Raw genomic sequence first — 15,154 nt, 5'->3', positions numbered from 1 at the left:
ATCTGTTATGCTTTAGGCTTTCAGCTGAGATAAGTAGAAGTTCTGTGTTAGCACTGACCAATTCTGAAACTGTTTTGAAGATGTAGATAATCAGTGAAGCTTTTGTTTTATTATTGTTTCAATATGTTCAGACTTGTATGGCCGCTTAGGGAATAGCAAAAGAGACGAACAGCATAATTATTTTGGCTAGATCCGATTTGTTCAAACAAATGGGAACTTTGAATTGCCAAGTGTGACTTTATGGTGCTGTTTTTCAAGCGCTTATAGGAGTCCTGCACCCAGCTGGTTTATCTTCAGCTGCAGACAACCCGATGTCGCCTCGGAGAAAACTACCGTGGGCAAGGTTATGATCTGTTTCTTAGGATGCCACGAGCACGTGCCAGCGTTGCCGGAGGAGGCGTACGGAGCCACGGGGGTGCAGAGTGGGCAAGTGCCGAACCCGGGTTGTGGATCGTGGTTGCCAAGGGCTGGTGAAGGGAGAGCTCCTGCACCTCTGTGAAGACTGGCTGTGGATTCCTGCCTCCAGGCTGCCAGCAGCCAGGTTTTGTACAAATGCTTGATTTTGCCAGCAGCTGGATCTTGCCCTCTGAAATTTCTGTTGCTTGGGAAGGCTCTTGCCTTTCCTAATTTCCAGCGTACCTACAGTGATGGTATTGCACGTAGCTCTTTTATTATTAAATAAATTCAGGTTATATGCTGACGAACTAACATTTGTTGCTGTCATCTAAAATGCAGGCTCTTTGTTTCCCAGGAAAGAACAACTTTGCCTGTGTGTTATGAACAAAAAGCCCAGCAAAATCCTGCCTGTTGGGGCTGAAATGGTGCCCAGCTCCAGCAAAACTGGAGAATGAGAGAATGCTACTGCTGAGAAGCTGGGCGCTGTTGAAGAAACCATTGCCTGAAGTGGCAGACGACCAGATCCAAATAGGAACCAAAGAATGGAGGGGTGTGAGAGGGACAGCTGACCCCGCCGTGAAGCGCCACCCCTTTGTTCTGCAGCCACCTAGCCCTGGAAATGTTTGCCGCCTTGCAGCAGCACAGGGCTTGACCTGAAACTTCCCAAAGCCCCAGGAGTTAGGTTTGTAGACAAAAGTAGTGTGCTGGTTTTGGCTGGGATAGTTAATTTTCTTTATAGTAGCTTGTATGGGGCTATGTTTCGGATTTGGGCTGGGGAACAGTGTTGGTAACACAGGGATGTTTTTGTCACTGCTGAGCAGTGCTTACACGAAGTCCAGGGTGAGGTGGCGGTCGGTCCATCTCCCAAGTAACAAGAGAGAGAACGAGAGGAAACAAGTTGCACCAGGGGAGGTTTAGGTTGGATATTAGGAAAAACTTCTTCACCTAAAGAGTAGTCAGGCCCTGGCCCAGGCTGCCCAGGGAAGTGGCTGAGTCCCCACCCCTGAAGGTATTTAAAAGACGGGTAGATGTGGTGCTTAGGGACATGGTTTAGTGGTGGTCTTGGCAGTGATAGGTTAATGGTTGGACTTGATGATCTTAAGGGTCTTTTCCAACCTAGATGACAATTCTATGATTTGATTCTAAGGCCTTTTCTGCTCCTCACCCCACCCCACCAGCGAGGGGGCTGGGGGGGGCACAAGGAGCTGGGAGGGGACACGGCTGGGACAGCTGAGCCCAACTGACCAAAGGGCTATTCCGTACCATATGATGTCATGCTCAGCATAGAAAGCTGGGGGAAGAAGAAGGAAGGGGAGGGAATGTTTGGCATGATGGCGCTTGTCTTCCCAAGTAACCGTTACGCGTGATGGAGCCCTGCTTTCCTGGGGATGGCTGAGCACCTGCCTGCCCGTGGGAAGCAGCGAATGAATTCCTTGCTTTGCTTGTGTGCGCAGCTTTTGCTTTAACTATTAAACTGTCAACTCAGGAGAGTTGAGATAAAGTTCTGCCCTTCCGATTCTCTCCCCATCCCACTGGCTGGGTGGTGCTTAGTTGCCGGCTGGGGTTACACCACGACATGTAGGCGCATCCTGGTCGCAACAGGTTGGAGTGGTTTGGCGTCAGCCTTGCCCCATGTTTCATGAGGGGCTGGAAGGCAGGCGGCCCCCTCCTCCAGTCCCTGGGGGGCTTGGTCACACCCCACCTACAACTCCCTGTATATCTCATCGCCTTGCAGAGGCACACAAAAAGCGCTTTTCTTGCTACAAGCAGAGTCTCCTGCGTTCTCTGCCTCCATGGCTATTTTCTTTATTTTCCCTAAAACGACCCTGTGAGCAGGGACTGAAGCACCCACCCCTGTGCACACCGGTGGCGTGAATCACAACCTTGAATCACAACCTGTCCCCAGGCGCAGGGGGTGCGTGGCGCAAGGTGAGCGCTCTTACTCTTTAACCAAAACATGCCGCATTTTATACACATATAATCCTCCCTGCCGTTCCTGGGAAGGAGCCGCAGTGGCTCATAGCTCTGTGCTGGCCTGTGTATCGCTGGTGATGGGCCTGTACGTTGCCGTGAGGGAATCCTTCTGCTCAAGCCCTACCTTTATTCCTTGCTCCTCTCTGTGTAAAGCTTATTGCACCTGTGTGCTGAAAGCAGTGAGACTCTTCTAATTAAAAAGAACACAATAAAATGCCTTCTTTGAAGCATGACAAGGGATCTTTTGGTGGGGACCTGGTATGTGTTTCTCACAAGCTGGGGTTCAGACTTTATCACGTGTGACTGACTCTTGCAAGATGCCACCAGTGGCAACTCTGATGGTCAAGGTAGGAGGCAGGCATTAAATCAACTTCTGTGGTTTATATTGATATGCAAGGCCAGGAATTACCAGGGCTGGGTTTTCAGGTGCTGAAGTGGAGTGGCAGGGCCCATAGATTTTTGTTAATCTCTTCAGCTACCTGCCTGTTCCAGCTGATTTACCATTTTCTTCTTGCCCAAGCACTTGTGCCTCACCTCTTTGTGGTTTAACAAAAAAAACCCTGTGATTGAATCTTGATTGAAATTCTTATACCTGTTAACACTTGTATTTTCCAGCCTGTGAACTGGTATTAGATCTCGTGCTCAGAGGGTTGAGCGGGGCTGAACGTAGGTGGTTTACCTCCCTTTGGAGTCATCTGCCCCATCATTCATTTTCACAGCCTGCCTCTCTTGTGCTCAGGCCAAAACCAACTTGTTTCCCAGCTCCTACATATGTCTTTGAGGAGAACAAAGCCGCCTTGTTCGGTGCAGCCGCTCCTGCTCCCTCCTCGTGGGCAGCGAGGAGCCCCGGCCTTTGGAAGGAGGCGCTTCCAGTTGCACGGGATGGTTTCGGCAGCGGTCGGGCGCTGGAGCTGCTCCTTGGAAGGGGCTGCCAAGGGTCAGCAGGAGCGCGATGGGCACGTTGCAGAAAAACAAACTTTTGGTTTTTTTCCATCTTTCTGACACGAGAACTAGAAATACAAGCAGGTGCTGCCGTGCTAAGCCTTGCACGCTTCCTTCTCAGCGGCCTTTGCTTTCCTGCTGTAGCTAAAATAATTGTCCTGTAGCTCAAGGAAGCCTTGAGCCCCCGCTTGGGCCTGTAGTATGTAAGCCAGTCCCGAGAGGGAAGCAGAAACAAGGTTCCTTGCAGATTTCTGCCTTTCTCCAGCCTGTTTATACCTGATCTCAGCTTAAAAAAAAAAAGCACATTTTGCACAACCTGGAGTTATTTCCCCACCACCTCGGGCCGAGTTACGGATGAGAGGATGTGAGGACCCGGTGGAGCCGATAGAGAAGCTGCAAAGGAGTTTTTCCTCTGCAAGAGCTGGATTGTTGCTCATCATTTTTTAACCTTTGCATCCCTTTTGATTCTGCCTCCTTTATTTTGGGCCATCAATATATTTGGGTTTTTTTTCATGCTGTTTTACTCCTTTCCCTGCCACCTTGCATACTCCTGCGTGCTGCACTGGGCTGCGGTGTCTCTCTGGCCTCTTCTTGAGGCTGGCCGGCTGGAGAAGCTCAGGTGGAAATGGTTTGTGCCCAAGGCATGTGAAGGTATTTGCTGCGGGGTTAAGAGGCTGCAGCAGAGAAACCTGAGAAAAGGACTTGGGGAAACAAGGGGTACGGTGGGGAGGAGGTTTGGGACAAGCAGGTCTGGAGGGGAATGAAACCAGGACATTAGCGGTGGGCTGGAGAAGGCGGGAATAGATGCATCTCTTTTGAACATCCAAGTGCAGCCTTAGGAATGCCCCTGCAGCGGGACAGCAGCTGCCGGGCTTGACCCTCTATCGCACCGCCTGACCCTCGATCGCGCCGCCTGCCTGCGCCTTGCACGCTGCTGTAACATAAATGACCACAAAATATCTCAGCAACAATTTTTGGCCAACTTCTTTCCACTGAGGAGCGCAGATGCTCATGAGAAGCAGCTGCTGTGATTTTTTAGGGCTTGGCGTTGCTGTACCTGCAGGAAAAGATCAGGACGTGAATCCGGGGCAATTTTATGACCCCTCTGTGCTGCTCTGTTGGGGAAAGAAGTTTGCAGGTTATTGTAGTTCATTGTATCATACTGTCCTGGTTTCAGCTGGGATAGAGTTCATTTTCTTCCTAGTAGCTGGTAGAGTGCTGTGTTTTGGATTTAGGATGAGAATAATGTTGATAACGCACTGATGTTTTGGTTGTTGCTCAGCAGAGTTTACACTGGTCAAGGACTCTCCAGCTTCCCCTGCTCTGCCCGGTGCACAAGAAGCTGGGAGGGGGCCCAGCCAGGGGGGCTGGCCCAGACTGGCCCAAGGGCTGTGCCGTACCGTATGGCGTCATGCCCAGTACAGAAACTGGGGGAGCTGGCCGGGGACAGCGATTGCTGCTCAGGGATGGGCTGGGCATCGGTCGGTGGGTGGGAGTGGTTGCATCACTTGTTTCCTGGGTTTTGTTTTTCTCTCTCTCTCTTTGTTTTCCTTTTCATTACAATTTATTATTATTTATTATTTATTTCAATTATTAAATTGTTCTTATCTCAACCGACGAGTTTTCTTACTTTTGCTCTCCCGATTCTCTCCCCCATCCCACCGGGGAGGAGGGTGAGCGCGAGGCTCTGTGGTGCTTGGTTGCTGGCTGGGGTTAAACCACGACCCGTGCCTTTTTTATGCAAAATCCTCAAAAAGAAAGAAAGGTTAGTTTGTTCTAGCAGTTGAGTATCGAGATTATCGTGAGCATTTTCAGTTTTATGGCTGTGTGGAGAGGTCTGGGCTTATTTTTAAGCAAGTCCTTTCCTGTGTATAAAGGCAGTTAATTGGGACAGATGAGGGCTTAGCTCAAAACCCCAAGGGGTTTTCCTCTGTGTGGTCACAAGGGTCTGAAGCCTGTCACCGTTTCTCCCATCTGGTTTTATTAGGCTTGATTTCTAAGCCTACTTCTCCTCCCTAATGGGCTGTCCCTCGTCTCACCAGCCAGCAATTCGTGCCAGCTTGTCCCCAGGTCTGGCCGCCACTCAGAAGTGGATGGATGAAGGTCAGTTTGTAGCTCTGCAGCTTGGGGAGGCACTTGGGGTATCCAGGGCTGGAACCTCCTGCCGCAAAGGGACAGTCCCAGCCTTTGCCTGTAATGGCTCACGCTGAGGCTGCATTAGGAATGTCAATGGTTTTTGGTACTGGGGTGCCAAAAGAGATGTCCCCATGCCCGACAGCAGATCTGGAGGTTCACAGATAAGAGATACTGAATTTTACGCTGTGGTATAAAAGCAAATGTGGCAAAGTGGTCCATGAAAGCCGCACCGAGGAGGGCTCCCTGTGGTCAGTAAATGCAGCTTGGACTTTTCTTCCATTTCCCATTTGCAGAAGGATTGGAAATGAGAAGCGGGTGCGTAGCCCCATCTAGTGCTTTGGTGTGAATTGTGCTGCTCAGGCTATGGCTGAGGTTCGCCAGCTGCAATGCACCCTTTCAAAGGACGAAAACAGGAAAAATCCTTAACCGCTAATGCAACGCCTGTGGGCTGGGTGCTGGAAGGTAAGCCGGAGGTGAAGGCCATGGGAATGAACTGCTTTCCTTGCTCAACACACAAGTGGATCTCAGGATAAGGACTCTTATCCCATGGCTGAGTATTTAATACAGTCAGCTGTTGGCCCAACAACAGCACAGCAAAGGATGCAGCCCAAGGTGGCAAATATCAACCTACACCCAGGCCTGGCTCTCTCCGAGAGGACCCAAGTGGGTTTTTTTAGATAATGTTTTCTTGGATTGTAAATTCAGTTTCTTTCCTCTGTGTAGGCACGAATGTAGCAAAACCTGTATCTAATAATATTTCTAAATTCCCTTTCCTCAGAGTTCAAGTCTCCATCGATAGTGTGAGAGCTGGACCAAGGCAGGAGTATCTGAGAGCTGGTGAAGGACCTGGGTGTCCAGCTCCGCACCTGTGTGTCCTTTGCCTGGGACAAATCAGCCTAAATGGGGCATCCAAAGAAGAGCCGGGAGCGCAGGGTAGGTGCAAGATGGGTCGTAGAGCTCTTATACAGGAGGGGTGTAAAGTGACAACCAAGGGATGGGATAGCAGGGCTTCCTCCCTGCCTTGTCGTGGGTTTGTGCGTGATGTTCGGTAGCTCATTGAGTGACGAGCCAGTTTCTCTACAGCAATGTTTCTGTGGGTGGTGGCTGTTGGTGCGGAGCATGTTCTCACAGCAAGCGAGGTGCGGACCGAAGGCACGGCTGTAGCAAGGCCATCTGAAGAGATGGGACGTGCTACATGGGCTGGAGGGCGGAGAGCTGGTGTCCCCATTCCTACTCACTGTGTCCCCACTCTGTGCCCCACAGACACAAGTGTGTGTCCTCTGAGCAGAGCATCACACTCAACTTCAGTGCTGGTGGCACTCAGGTGGCCAGAACATAGCACCAGCCCTGGACCTACTGCCCACACCTGGAGAAAAATAATTATGGGTCTTCACGCTCTGCATAGAGGTATTTAGGTTTGTCCCGCCTTTATTTATTTTTCATCCTCTGGTAGCTGCAGGGAAAATAGGTGGGAGAGACCACTTAGTGATTTGAGATGTTGGTATTTTATTCCCTGTACAGTGTTTAAGAGCATTTTGGAAAAGGGAATTTTTCCTGTTCCCTCAGCCCGATCCAGCACCCTGAGGCCTGGAAGGGGCAGGCTGGAGAGTGGTTGCAGGTTGCACGGACAGGGAAAGTCACTGCTTGGCTGCGACACTGCTGCTCCGCACACCAGCAGTGCAGAAGGAAAAGCTCGCTTTGTGTTTGAGGTTGGTGAAGATGGAAGCGTGGAGCTTGCCTACCAAGGTGGAAACTCACCAGGCCTCTTCAGAACAGTCCAAAAAATACCACCACCTTTACCAGAAACCCTGAATCTCTGTGGTTCCAACACAGTATTTTGGAGATAAGTCAAGGTCTCTGCTACCTCCTGCCCTGATCCTACTTCGTGCTGCTTCTGAAGAACCACCTCATGGGCTGGATAGGCCAGAACTGGTGGTCCTTCCCCACACGTGGAGGAGTCTCCTTGCTTCCCTCCATAAGCTCAAGCCTCTCCCCTGCTCTGGGAACTGTGGCGTTAGGCACCGAGCCACGGAGCAGCAGAGATGCTGCGGTGCTGAGCTGCCTCCGTACCACCTTGCAGGGCCTTTTGGAAGGCAGATGCTCCAGGTGTGGCCTAGCACAGGGCCCTTCCCTGGGCTCAGGAATGAGCTCTCCTTTGTATGCAGCACAACTGGCTCTTGGTTCAGTGGTTGCACCCCTGAGCCCTGCAGAAATGACCTCAAAAGGGGTCTCAGCCCTTTCACTGCCAACCTGAAGCCCTGGCTATGGCTGGAGGCAAACCACGGGCTGCCCAGACAATCTGTTCTCTGAGGATTCACAAAGCACTGAGGTTTGGTATCATCTGAAGGAATCTCCCCTGTATTTTATTCCCTTCCAGCATGAGAAAGTGGAAGAAGGCACTTGAGACAGAGATTTTATGATGGATCTTCATTTCTCTGGGTGTGGGAGTGCGTGGGCAGGATTACTGATGCCTCCTGCTCCAGCCTGCATGGACATACAGGCTGTTGCTCACAATTCCCAGAGGTTTGTAGGCAGCAGGAATCTTCTGGATCTGAGGAAAGCTGAGATATATCTGCATGGGAAAGTCTGGGCAGCCATAATGGACAGGACAACAGTGATGCATATAAAATCCTCAGCAGCCCTGGCTTTAACTCAGGACACTGGGAATCATGCTCAAGTTTGTTCCTTGCTTTGAAGCACTTAATTGATAAGCCAGAGCTCGTTTGATGGTGGCTAATGTTGCAGCTCATTTCAGCACTGACACCTCTCTGTGTGAGATGGTTTTGGCAGATTGCTCATGCTACAGGCAAACAGGGAGGAGATCAGGACTGAGCCCTGGGAACAGTCTGAGCCCATGAGCTTGTAGTGATGAGTCAGTCTTGATCTGTCTCTTGCGTTGGGTACTCACAGTGCTGTTCAAGAGAAGACTTGAAATCAATAGTGTTTCCTAGTTCTCTGCTGTGAAGTTGCCACAGAGGACATTTTGGACCTTGTCCAAACCTCACTAAAATGCAGAGGCTCATTGACTTCAAAAGGCTTTGGACCAAGTCTGCGAGGAGCTGACTTTACAGAGCAGTAAAATACTCCCATGTATTGTACTGGTGGCTCCACGCAGGTGTAGTGCCAGAGGAGGGGAGGTATCACGCAGAAACCAAGCAGTTACCTGACTTCTGGGGGTGTAGCTTCTCACTTGTTAGGGATTCATTTGCACCAAGATGAAGGTACTGGGTGTTTGCCTGCTGAATGCACCCAAACCCTTCTGTATTTGGCAGGACAGGGAGACTCCAAGATGGTCTTTTCAGGCACGTGAAGGTACAGACAGTAGCTGCCTGTGCTCTGGTTGAGAAAACCTTCCTATTTTCCCTCTTATTTTTAGTTCTAGCTCTTTGTGTTCGGAAATGTGGAGCACAAATTTAAGGAAAACGGCGTGTTGGAGAAAAACTATTCTATGATTCTATGAAAAGCAGGACTTCTACCAGCTTGAGCAACATGTGCATATACTCTAGAAATCTTGTTGTACAGAGGTTTGTGGAAGGGAACAGTCTCCAGCTCTAGAGGGAGCGTTGCTACATACATTGTGGGTTGCTCCATTTCCCAGGGAGCTGGAGTAATGCATGGAGGTCTGTCCAGCCTGGCTCAGTCCTCTATGCCACCAGAGAGACTTGGAGGGCAACAAAAATCCTGACATCTCTGAAAACGTGGCTGGCCAGGCTACATGAGCAAACGGAGACCAACTAGTCCAGAGAAGACGATGCAAAGGGTCAACGACAGAGTGATTCCCTTCTTCCCTCTGCATCATCCCAGGGAAAGGACAAGCTGTAACGGACACAAATAGCATCCTGGGAGGTTTAGGTTCAGCAAGAAGATTTTTCTAATGTGAGATTAGAGAAGCATTGGCATGGATTGTGCCGGGAGGTCTTCCAGCACTGGAAAGTTTGAAGACTGCATTGGATGAACTCCAGCCAGGACTGTTTCAGCTGTAGCTGATCCCACCGTGGGCAGGGGATGGATTTAGCTGCCCCGGCGGGAGGAAGAGAGTGTTCTTTCCAGCCTCTCTCTTTCGGCTCGATGTGTGATATTAGACACTGATGCTGGGCTTGCGGTTACTCACCCTTCCTCCTGAAGCATTTTTAGCTCTACTTATAGGACATGTGAAAAAGTTAAGCCCAGCTGTAACACTGGGGACAGACTCTCTCCTGTAGCTAAAGTTGATGCTGGGGGCAGAGGGGAGGGAATTGCAAGCCCTTGATTCAGAAGGAGCTGTGTGTTGAACCCCACCATGGCCAAAATTAGAGCATCTCTTGGATTGATTTTAAATTTACAATCCTGGAAAAAACACCTTATCAGCTTGTTATTTAGTTGGAGATGAGTCTTCAGGTATCGTTGAGCACCGGGGCTTGGACTTACCTCTCTTCTTGAGTGGTGATTGGGAATGTCAGCTTAGGAGAGGAGATCTGGGGACAAAAGAGGTTCCACATTGTGCAGAAATAAAGGGGAGGCTCAAAAACTGCAGAAAACCTACTCTCTGCACTTCCCTTTAGCTTCTCTCTCCTCCTGTGAAAATAATGTGTGAAACCTGGAGAAGCCAGCTGGAGCCGAGGGATGCAATGGACCCTGACGCTGTAAAACACTTCCCCGCTAAATGGTGGGTTTTTTGCAGGCGCAGATCTGCAAAGAGCTGGGAGCCGCGTTGACTGATGCCACAGCAGGGTGTGAGCTCACTCATCGATATCAACCGCAGCCACTTCTGCCACGTCTGGTGTCCCTGGAGAATCTTTTCCTTGTGTTTGAGGGGACCCCAGTTTTTTCTCTACTCCAAGTTTTCTGATCACTGTGTTATTTCCACATTTATTATGGGAGAGGAGAAGAGAGGAAAAATATAATTGGTTAAAATACTGGCCTGGAAAACTTGAGCATTTTTCCCAAGCTTTGCTTATCTCTGGCCCAATCCTTGACTATAAAGGGATTGTGTGCGTACCACTCCTGTTCTTGTTTTGGGATATGCCTGCAAGCGTGACCCCATATTATTTGTTCTTGGCGTACGCTCTTGCCCTTAGCTAGTCTCGCGAGCTTGATGTGGCTGTTATTAGGGGATGTAGCCTGTCCCTGATCTAGCATGTGTGACAGCCAAGCCTCCTCTCCTGTTCTGGACTGGTTTGCTTGCTGCTAGTGACGGCTGTGGTGGGTTATGGCAATGCAATGAGATCTTTTGGGCCCTCGCTCCAGCTGACATTTCTTGGAGGTCTCATCCTTTTTAACCCCAAGCTGATTCCTGAGCATATGTGGGCCAGACAGGGAGAATCCCACCACTGTCCTTCCAAACAGTGCTTCCCAGATCAGAGCTTTGCTGTCATTTCTCTCTGCAGTCCACAAAAGACAGAGTTGCCATAAAATGATCACACCTGGTAGTACAACAACCTCCTGATGTACCCGTGAAGAGATCCTGATGTAGCAGCTGGCAATCATCAACACGCAGAGCTCCAAATAAAATACATTCCTGTGCAGCTTTCGATCCTTTGACAGAGATGTTTCCCAGTGTCAAGCTGCCATGAAAAGTGTAAGCCAAGAACATATCATTTCTTAACCAGCAGTTAGGAATACTGCTGCAAAATGCAGGAATGAAGCAAATACACCTGGAGCGGTTTTATTCTGGCTCCGACTTTTCTTCCCGTCTGCACTAGCTGTTAGATGAGAACTAAATGATGCTCAATTCATCATCTCATCAAAGGGCTGCATGAAAGAAAGGAATAGAAACATCACAGGAGGTGTAATGTGCTGTCCATGGCACATGGTTCCCCCTGCTAAAACCCAAAACTGAAAGCCGCAGCTGAAACCCAAAGCCCAGGGTATTGCCTGCAATTATCCCTTGTGTTACCAGCTCCCTGGAAAGACAGGGGACACGCGGGTGTTTTCTTATACAGAGACTAGGAGGCAACTGGGTGTTGAGGCCCCTCATCCACCATACGCGTACGGACGTCGCTCCGGGAGGATCTGCAAGTCCGGCAGTGGGTTCCCATAGGAGAACCATGGAATATCCCTAGCTGCCTATGGAGAGCACCAGGGGAAGTTTTAAACTGATGGATCTTTTAGCAGGTCAAATTTTGCTTTTGCGTGATCTCTGTGAGCCCTTTAGCTCGGGTCCCAATTTCAGTATGAGAGCAGTTTGCTTTTTGCAGGCATGCCCGCAGCAGGCAGGCAGGGCAGGTAGGAGGGGACATGGATGCCATTCAGCGTGTTGCCTCCACCGTAGCCTGCATCTAGCTTTCCCTTTGTTCTTGAACAAGTTGTTGGTACATTGAATGACAAGTATTCTTCCCCTTTTTCTTTCTTTTTTCAATAGGTTTCCTGAAGAAATAAAGATGACGCAGTGTGACCTCTGCCCATTGGTCCCCCAGCTAGCTCATGGCCAATTTTAAATAAACTTTACACATGGAGTGTTGTAAAAGGTATTACAAGTTCATAAACAATGTAAATATCTGTGTCTGGGTGGGGGAGGAAAAAGGTAGGTCATTTCCCACCCTGTTTTGGCCAGCCGGCTCTGGCTGTGATAGTTGGTGGGAATCCACGCTTGCTTAATCCTGCTGCTCACAGACCTTCTAACTTTGGCTTTTGAAGGTACAATAGTAGGGGTGACTTTAGGGGTGCAGAAGCATGATCCGTGGTGTTTTTCAGTTTTGCTTGAAAAGATGATGCTTGAAATTACAACAGGGAGACTTTGCAGGCAGGAGTTTCCTCCTCACCGGAGGGAACCAGTGGATTCAATAGCTTCCTTGCTAGCAATGAGCAGGGAATCCTGTTAGGGTCAGGAAACACAGCCCAGCCTCATCACCAGGTTGGGCTGGAAGGGAATGGAAGGACCACGCTCACCTTCCGTTGCCTTGCACGTTGCGTTTGCCCTGCAGCAGAAGTGATGAGATGCTCTCCCGTGCTCTCGCTGCTGTGATTATACACCTTGTGCTGCTGCTCTTCCAAAGCCCTTTCCAAAAGGCAGTCATGCTCTCCTTGAAGTGCCTCACTTGCCGTTGGCTCTGTTTTCCTTCCAGCAGACAAAGCTTGAGGAACATAAATCAAAAGGGACAAGTGGAGCGTATGAAACAGGCTACTTCAGTGCGCTTATCAGGGGAACGTCATAAAGTCCTTCGCAGCAGCCAGGAGATTCCAGGTTTGGCTGCAAGACTGCGGTCCATAAAAGTTGTTGCGATAGCTCTTGTGCTTTCCCCCTGAGAGAGAGGAAACCTTTTTCTCTGTCTCATTTGCTGCTTCTACTGATGCCAGATTTCCCCGTGCGAATGTGTTTCTTTTCCTTCACACTCTCGGATAGAATTTCCATTGACCGCTGCCCAAGTTGGTGGCCTTTAGATCCTGGAGCTCAGCGCTGAAATAGCCTCCTTCGAAATGAAAAGGAGGGATGAGGAGCTAAAAAGCGATGGGTTTCACTTCTTTATCAATTGCAGTGCTTCCTAGGCTGCGTGGTTAGAGAAGTGCAGAGCTCAGGAAAAATCCAGGCTGAGGACCTGGCCTTAGCATCAAGAATTTCCTTTCTGAGATGAGCTAACTATTGCTGTGCTCTCCAAAGCAAGGATCTCCCACTGTTTTATGTGATTGTACTGTATTTTTTTATGTCACACACCTCATTCAAGGGGCATATGAATACGGTTTTCTCATGGAAAGTGCAGTTGTTTTCTGGAACATGTTGCTGCAGAGTATTGCTGAATCCAGGCACTTAGCAAAATCCAAAAGGAGCTCGGATGTTTGTATGGATCACAACACTAGTCCAGACCCACATGGGATTATGCTAACATGTTTTGGAGCAGATCTGCACAGTGCTTTCAAGCCTTAGCTGTCTCTAGCGCTTAGAGCTTAGGAGGAGACCCTCGTGGTTGAGAGATTCCCAAATATCTGCTTCCTTGATGTCTTCTTGTACCTTCCCATCGCTGTGTGCTGGAGAAAGCATAGCTCTGATCCATATTTCCTTGCTGCGTTGTTCCTTTGCAGCATGTGTAGCCTAGCGTAAATAGGATGCTCCTGACAAATGTCGTGCTTGTGCCAGCTCTCAGAGCAAAGGAGAAGGCAGCACAGGGGGGCCTCTGGCAGGGAGAGCTGGGGTTGCAAACCTGCCTCCAGCCCCATGCTGGATGCTGCGATTACGCGGGGTATCTTCTCGTGTCATTTGGGAGGCGATTCTCGTTCTCTTCTCCCTACCCTGTATTACAGGGCTAAGAAAGGGGTGTGTGAGGGTCCAAACCCCTCGTGAACAACGAGCAGAACAAGGCACCTGTGCAGGCTGGGGGTTCCCCAACCCTCCAGGCAGGTAAGTGACAACTACTTCTGATGGCCACCATGTTACTTTGGCCCCCTGTCACTAGCTGTGCTCCTCACAGTCTCTGGTACAAATAAAGCCACCGAAGGGGACAGGAGAGGTCTGCAGACACCACAGGCGATGGATGAGAGTACAGCTCCCCACTTCCATCTTCTGCCTGGGTGCTGGGGTGGTCGCTTTGGCCCGGGGAGAGGGGAGGTGGTGTTTGGTACCTAAACAAGCAGGCATGGAGTGAAACACTGCTGAACCTGTAGCCCCTGTCCAGCAGAGCCCTGTGTTGCATATGAATCCATCTGTCCATCCATCCATCCACACGTCCATCCATCCATCCACACACCCATCCATCCATCTGTGGCAGAATTAGAGATGGCTGCCATGGGAGTATTTAGAAGACTGGCACATCAGGCCAGTTTTGAGCTGTAGAACTAAACTTTGCTAAATTCCCAAGAGGCTTCTTGCTGATGGTCAGGTCTTCCACGTCTTAATCAGCATCGCTCCATACACAAGACTCAGCCTCCAGCAATCCAATATACATCAGCTGTAAAAACACGCTACTGGTGGATGCTGTGCAGCGAGCGCTGGTGGCTGCAGTCTCGGTGGCTCCTGGTCACCCAGGTCGAGGTGACCAAGCTTGAGAGAGCAAGTCAGAACCAAACTGCTTGTTTTCTTTTTTCCCCATTTTTCTTCATTTACGCCTGATGTTTTTATGCAACTGCCCGATCCCAAAAAGGGGAAGCGGGGTGGTGGTGGTCTGTTCCTCTGCTCCTGGCACCGCTTGCCATGTTTTCTTTGTCTTGCCAGCCATCCTCCTTGTGTACTGGGGGGATGCTCTGCATTTTTGCAGCCCCTTGTGTTTATCTTGGCCTCCCTCTGGCAACTTTTGTTACCGGGACGCCTCCTAAGTGTGCCCACACCATCTCTGTCTGCCTTTTTGGTGATCACGGCGCTGACGTACATATGCAAAATTGTGTCTGGCTATGTCATCAGTGTTAGAAAGCACTCGCGTGCTCTTGCTAGCTACACTATTTTAGCAAGTTTGTACTGTGGTTCAAGGCAAGTTAATATTAATTTTACACTGGTCAGTATGTTTATAATTTATGGATGTCTGCATTGGCTAGGCGGGCTCTCATGCGTGGGTGCATCGGCATCACGGCGTTGCTCACTGCTCCGGCTTGGGTTTCATCTTCCCGGCGTGGTGCGGGGGGGAGCTGAAGGTTGCCTGAGAGCGGGTGCAGGTTTGCATCCTCCCCTCTCCATCCTCAGCATCGCTGCCTGACACTCACGCCACTCGTGTCCGGGGCCTGTGTGACCACGCCGGACACGCGGGGTCCCGGAGCCGCCGCGCTCCCCGGCAGAGGGCAGTGACAGACAGACAGATGGATGCAC

This window comes from Platalea leucorodia (assembly GCF_965183815.1).
Source record: "Platalea leucorodia genome assembly, chromosome: 6".
In the NCBI taxonomy this organism is placed as follows: domain Eukaryota; kingdom Metazoa; phylum Chordata; class Aves; order Pelecaniformes; family Threskiornithidae; genus Platalea; species Platalea leucorodia.
The sequence above is the reverse complement of the archived record's forward strand: the minus strand, read 5'-3'. Positions refer to the sequence as shown.